Genomic DNA, 7575 nt, shown 5'->3' with positions numbered 1-7575 from the left:
AACTTTGGTTTTTATTTATTTAAAGTCTTAAGAAGTACTAAAACGAACGAAAATCGCATAATCCCTTCAAATATACCTCAAACTAGAAATTTCACTGTCTATTCCTATATATGTGTTTTCTATATATGGCATAGTCTCAGTAAAATTAGAGTCGAATTTTTAACTTTCAAACGTGAATAATTATGGATACACATGCGGATTTGAAGGCTCAAATTTCGACGATGAGCTGTGAACACTATTACTGATTATGTAAGCTTAAAAAAATCCTGTTTCTGAAACCAAGGTATGATTGGTCGAACGGATAATGAAGGTGCTCCTTTAAGTCTAATAAAACCCATTTGCTAATAGTTATGAGCCAATTACAGTATAAACTGTTTAAATGAAACCCAATTAACACGATGGGTTTATAATACTCTGTTTTGTCAAGTTGGGGCTAACGACTTTAGAGTCATGTTTCTTTCACCAGCCCCATTTTCGTTTCTTTGCTTAAACACATGTTAACATTTCTTTTTACGACTTGTTCATGCTATTGTTTCACCAAATTAAAAAAAATTGAACTTTACCAATTTTTTTTTGAGAACTGGAATAACTGCCTCAAAATAGCACCGTTAGTCTTAGAATATCTTAACGTTCATAAAAATTTAAACATAAGCACACATTACGTCTTCAAATTTTGCTTTTACAGAGGACAATTAAGGCCGATATTCCAATTCTTTTATTTTATTTTTTTTTTTACAGAAATATAGAAAATATTCTTTGCTCAGACGATAGCTGGCCTTATAGAGTCAAGGATTGTTATATTAGAGACATGATTTCTGGGGATAGGCATTATGCGATTCTCTTACATTTCTAGTACTACCGAGGACTATGTAAATCATAATACTTATAATCTACATTTACGGAAATAACATTATTGGGACAATTGTCTGTGGAAAATACAGAATCATAAAAACTCTGACTGTTTCAAAAATTATTGTAATCGAATCTAAATTTGGAATTTCATTCTGATAAGTTATACGGGTCGTTTAAATTTCTCTCTATCAAATGACAAAGCCATGCATACATTAGTTTTATATACAATCACACTTAACGTTAGGTATAAGGCGATGAAAGCCGACACTGGACCTACTCCCAGAAGCACTGGCACAGGCGTCAGAAGTTTTCTTACCCTGAAGAGGATTCGAACCCTAATCGCCTAGCAGATGATATTCCAACTCGCGACCGACTGAGCTATACCACTGCCACACACTTGCATACATAGTACACACATGAAAACACAAAACTACAGATAAAATATCCCGACAAAGTAATATGCTATTTTCAACATAAAGTTTTGTAACATAAATAGAACTCAACTAGAATAAAAGACAAGGTTTTAATGTGTGTATTTTATGTGTTGCTGATTTGCGAAGATTACAATAAAAAATGGTCATAAAACTTGGGCTTGTTGACGATGAATGTGTTTGAGGTATTTACAACTTTCTTTGATCTCCTAGAACGACTTGAAGCTGAGTTTGGGGGAGTTGTTGGTATGTTTACATTGTTCTAGTTCTACTCTAGCAAATAATGCATCGTCTTGGTGTGGGTCTTGGTGGGTGCATCTGAACTTGGTCATTGTGAAGATGTGGTGGGTGCTGAAGGGACGATGGTAATAATTTGGATGCAAAATTTTCAAGATTTAAAGGGATTGTAAAGAGTTTTTCTAATTTATTTGTGTATCAGGGACACTGATAGCATCAATTTGCACCATTCCATTTTTCGATCAGATGCTTGTGGTTCCTGCAATTCCTCTAAACCTAAGTGTTTGATGACGTCACTAATTGCGAATCGCCCACATTTTTATTTAAATGAAAACATTTTAAGATTTTTAACCATGAAAAACTATTAGCTACGTAGACCCCATCATCGAAATGTTAAGCCATTACGAACTTCGTCTTTTACTTTGACTGCAATAGCCTCCTTTCATGCATCATGGAAGTTTGTAAATGCGATTTCGTTAGCAATAACAACAAATCAGAACCCTTGACAGAAAGTCTGTAAACCATTAGCCCTAATATTTACAGTCTATCTGTCGAGGACTATGATTGGCTCTATTCGCTGACGTACAGTCCAATCAAATCGTTTGGGACCTCCTTAGAGGCTTGCCAAGAAAACCCAAATGTCGCACAAATATCATAAGCTGAGGAAAAATGTATGTGAACTCTCTGAAAGGGATTCCGAGAATATAAAGCTCTTAAAAAGCAATAAAACATCCTACGGTAAGAATGGCATGCCTCCTTAACGTCACCCACCACAATAATTATCATATTGTAACCAACAATTTCCATGACAGGTGAGATATTATGAGTAAAAGTGTTTCGGGTGAACATTCCTCCCCCCCCCCCCCTCCCCCCCGCACACACACACACACACACCCATATATTTCCATGTAAGAACCATGCGTAGTTTCGTACGCTACTTCTCTGACGACACACGCCATAATAGCCATTCTATTGAAGTAGAAACAACTCGCCCAAACTCAGACATGTTGTCGCACTTAAAATATAATTTACTGCCGTTTACACCAATCAACTTCATTCATAGCCCAATAAATCACATCTATACTCTTTCAGCCAATCAAAATACAGATCGAACAGCCTCCAGCCAATCAGCAATCAGATCGAAGTGTCGGCTGCTACAGTTTTACCGTCTGCTCTTGCTAAAAATGTAAAATGACAGAAGTGTCAGTAATTTGGTGAATAGTTGCTGTTACAGATGTAGGGCGTATTTGTAGTATTCTACAGGGCATTATTAGCCATATTTACCAGTTATTACGTCATGGACTATGATATATCAATGATATTCCACAGTGGAGTGTGATATTGGACTGGTGTGTTGTTAGCTACACAATATTCCAACGGACACTATTTGAATTTTATTATTAACAACATGAACTAGATATAGTATAGGTTTGTTACTACTTCATCAAACGGAATCGCAGACGGAAGTTCTTACAGTTACATAATACGTTTGTTGTGAAGTGATGCGACTTGATATATACCAAACATAGCCGTAGACGAAGAGTCGTTGCAGTCTGAATTGTTACTATTAAAGTGATCTAACGTTTATTGTGCTTTACGTTTCAAACGGAGTCGCAGACGGCTGGGAACTAATTGAAACGTAGATGCCATGACAATACTGATAATGAAAGTTCTAAATAGGAATAGTAAGAAATTAGTGATAAGTAAACGGAAATTTTTGTCATTGAAAAAATAACCGTGAGACGCTGGCTGAATTGAATAACCTTACTATAACTTAGAGTTCACAAGGAACTGAATTCACCATTCTCTAAGTTTTCCAGTCGAAATAATTGGGATTCTAACACAAATTATTACATTGTTTCGAAGGAATAATTACACATCAAAGCGTTATAAATAATATACAGGCAATTACTGAGATATATTGCATGGTAATTACTATGGTATATCATTGATATTGCATAGTTATATACGTTAATAACTTCGTTATAACACTGCTGAAAGGCAAGATTGAAATAAACGTTTATGTGATGTGTTGTATATGTGATATTGTATTTCAATCGTGTGTAATGCAATGATATATTGGGAATATTTCGTGTTGTTTATCGGTGGGTCACTGTTACATAATTGCTATAATTTCTCCAAGTGACAGACTTAAACGCCAAAAGGTAAATTGCCTAACTAAGGTCTGTGTACTGCTCAAGCAACACACATTGTAGTAAATTGCCTAACTTTAGGACAGTGTACTGTTCCAACAACACATAGTACGGTAGTAAATTGCCTAACTTAAGAAGTAAACAGATCGAACGTAACTTATGCTACTGGGAGTTATAACCAATAATGACCAACTAAAGTGAAATATTTGTTACAGATTTAAACATAGATATTGTAGCCGAGATAAGAATAGAGTAGACTATACAATGAAGTAGAAGCGGGTCGATAATTCAAATTCAAACACGGCAATTAAACAACAATTTTAATTAAGTTAATTGCTACTTTGTTATCAGCGAAGTTCGTGCTCTGTGAAGCTTGCAGTCAACAGCAAGTGTAGTCTAAGTTATTGTTGAAATTAGACATAATACTGAATCTCCAATTCTATCACATTGTTTTTGTGTTTTGGTTTTACAGTAGGCCATCTATTTCATGAAAGATTGGTCTTCATTTGGACAATTGAACAAAGCTTGCAAAAAGACATAAAATGTTGCACATTGTCTGGTAATTAATAAGCTAATACGTGTTTTAAATTCACTATGGAAGCTAATTGGTGCCACAAACCATATGTGTTACTGTGAATAACATTACGGAAGACTATTCAATGACCTTGCTTTTATATAAAGGTTTAGATATTGGCATATATTGCTGTCGTGTTTCTTCAAAGATAAGGGACTAGACAGCTACCATAGAGTTATTTCCCAATTCTAAAGGATTGAGGATCTGTACGGAATTGCCCAAGCCTATAGAATCGAGTGGTGTGTCATTGGATTATCCACCAAGCACCGAATTTCAAAATGGATCAGCTGAAACGAAGATCGTATTGGATATTAGCCCTGGTGTTTTTATTAATAGTAAGTTTGATTTATTTCTTATTTTTGCTATGGATAAGAAGGGTCGTGGCAGCGAGTTGGATCGAAAATTGAAAAGATGCAAATTGATGCTATCAGTGTCCCCGATACACATATGATATTTAGAAAACCGTTCAATCTGACCAAACAAATCTTTCACTGTACCAACCAATCTGCTAGAGACTCGATATATTAAAAATGGACAGCTCAAAATTTCCCAAAAGTGAAGTTACTCTTCAAAAAGTTTACGAGTAAACGAAACATGTTGAGTGAAAAATACCAATGTTATCAATGTTTGAGCTGACACAAAAACTTTCCATTTTTCTCCAAAATATTCGCCAAAAAACAACAAATAAACAAATCTTCGAATGGTAATCGTTTGCTCTCAATGACCCCACAATAACAATCCTCACAGAGTTGAGAAGATTTAGACAATATTTAGTTACTTCATCTCCATAAACATTGAACATTGACAAACAATAGTCGCCATTTTGCCTGGATCTTTGGTTGAAGGAGGTAAAGGAAATGTCTTAATTTCATTGGTAGATAATATCGTCTGTTATTGCTGTGGTTTAGAAATTATTGAATCTGATTGGTAGTGGAAACTATGACAATATTTGCAAATACGTTTACAATGGTCTTATAATTGATGTCCGAGCTTTCTCGTCCTAGCCGAAACAGGCGAGAGGGCACCGTACACATCACACCTCGTAGAGACTTACGGAAAAGTACGAAAATTTGGCCGAACATCAAGAGGACTTTATAAGTACAGTTCATTGAGGTGAAGGCAACGTCTTGTGTCCTAGAGATGAAAGACGGTATAGGATCTTTGCTTATTTCTTGCACCTTACCACCCCCTGCACCCTGCAACCCCACCGCCCTGAAACCGTTAACTAATCCCCCAATTATACAATTATTGACTCACACTCAAATTTATGAAGAGAAACTCAGCTGAAAAGAACCTTAAAAGCTATTTCTTTTTATTTTAAAGAAATGTAAGAATTATTCGCTGGATTATTTAGATAATTATGAACTTCATCTTCACAATGTCAAGCTATAACAAACTTCATCTTATACCTTGACTGCAATAGGCATCTTTCTTGGATCACGAACGTTTGTAATAGCATTGGTTTGATTGGATTGAACGTCAGCGAATACAACCAATCCCGACAGAAAGTCATAATGTTTAGAGTCTTTCTGTCGATGGCTCTGATTGGCTGTATTCACTGGCGTGCAATCAAAAAAAAAAACGATTCATTTTATTGCAAAAAATGTGATTATTGAATATTGAAGTCAAGGTAAGAATGTGCGGGAGTTTAACGTTAATCTGAGTCAAAATGAGACAGCCATACCGATATCTCTCTGAAATACTGCAACATGTTGAATTCGTTAAGTAAATAGTTCGCAAACATCACTTCCGGTTAAACTGGAAAAATTCTGACCAGTAAACCCTTCCGAATACGAAGTATTTTTTCGTTTATCAAGACAGTACATACATGGACATTTATGATTGGTCAAAACTCTTAATTATATGCAATAAGAACATAATGATATGATTAAGAATACATGATAATTCATTAGAAACATCAATTAATTAAATAGTTTGCTTTATTTGTCACTATAAATTACGGAAACCCATCTTTCACAGACCTTTCACATGGCTCAATGGTCCTCCACCTAAACACACTACTGTAACCATGTATAAGTTTCAAACCGAGTAATATTTCTGGTAACGTGTATGTGCCCCTATCTTAGCTTTGTTAAGTTACTACAAAATATGTCCATGTACCGAAGAAATCTGTGAGAAAATTGGTTGTAGAATTGTGGACTGAACTCCAAGCCTTTATTGACAGAATTTACTATCTTTAATACCTTGTAAACTGTGCCTCTGTAGGGTTATATTGTTTGTCCTCGATACCCTCACTGGACGATCGAGACATGTTTGTTTTCTATTAACCAGGATTTAGAAGACAAGATCAGAGCCAATAAACTTCAAGCGAGTCGTACTATTTCTACGACGTTAAGAGTTTTGGTATTTTTCGGCAAGACGTATCGGAATTCAATTTAACTAACACAGCACATCCCATTTTGTCGGCAGGGATGACCCCCCAAATATTATCTTTTCGGGCAGTGAAAAACCTCGGGCAGAGTAGTGTTTTCGCGCATTCAAGGCTCGGAGTAATGTTTCGCCGGACATCTCTTCCTTTCATAATTTTCGGGCAAACCAGGCTGCCAAAAGCACCACGCCCTGCCCAAACAAGCCGTCGGCCTGTGCGCCTATGCGAAGCTGAAAGCGCAAAGTTTTCGCGCCCCTTTTGCATGTAGGCCTAACTAGTTTAAACGTGGATTCAAATTGCCGAATTCTCTTCATCACTTACTAGATGTCTTGTATCCTTGTAACAGTAATTGTATATTTGTTCACCACTCTACCGAACAAATATAAAACTTAGCGTATTAACCCCAAGTTCATTTTCTGTTTAAACTGCTACAAATGATTACAGACGAGCAAATCTTGTAGAGTACATGACAAGTTTAACCACCATCCCTTAAGTCTTTCTCATGATACAGACATAAATAAATTTGTTTGCACCCATTGAAATGACCCGGATCACGACCCCCCCATTTAAATTTACGATTTGTATTGTCTTATACCCCAGCCCTGTCTCTATTTTAGTTTTTTTTAATAATACTTGAATAAATTATATACATAAAAGAAAGCACCAATTCAAATGACCCTAGACATGAAATGTTTACCCTTAACTTGGAATGACCTGGGACACGACAATTAAAAGGGATTGTTAAGAGGTTTCTAAGAAAAAAATATGTGTATCGGGGACATCGATAGCACACTTTTCTTTAGTGACGTCATTAAACACTTATTTTAGTGGAATTGCAGGAACCACAGTAGACGTCTGACTAAAAATGTAAATTGCTGCTATCAGTGTCCCGATACACATAACAAAGTTAAAAAACCTGTTAACAATCCCTTTAATACA

This window comes from Lottia gigantea (assembly GCF_000327385.1).
Source record: "Lottia gigantea unplaced genomic scaffold LOTGIsca_137, whole genome shotgun sequence".
NCBI lineage: Eukaryota > Metazoa > Mollusca > Gastropoda > Lottiidae > Lottia > Lottia gigantea.
This window is presented reverse-complemented; position numbering follows the sequence as displayed.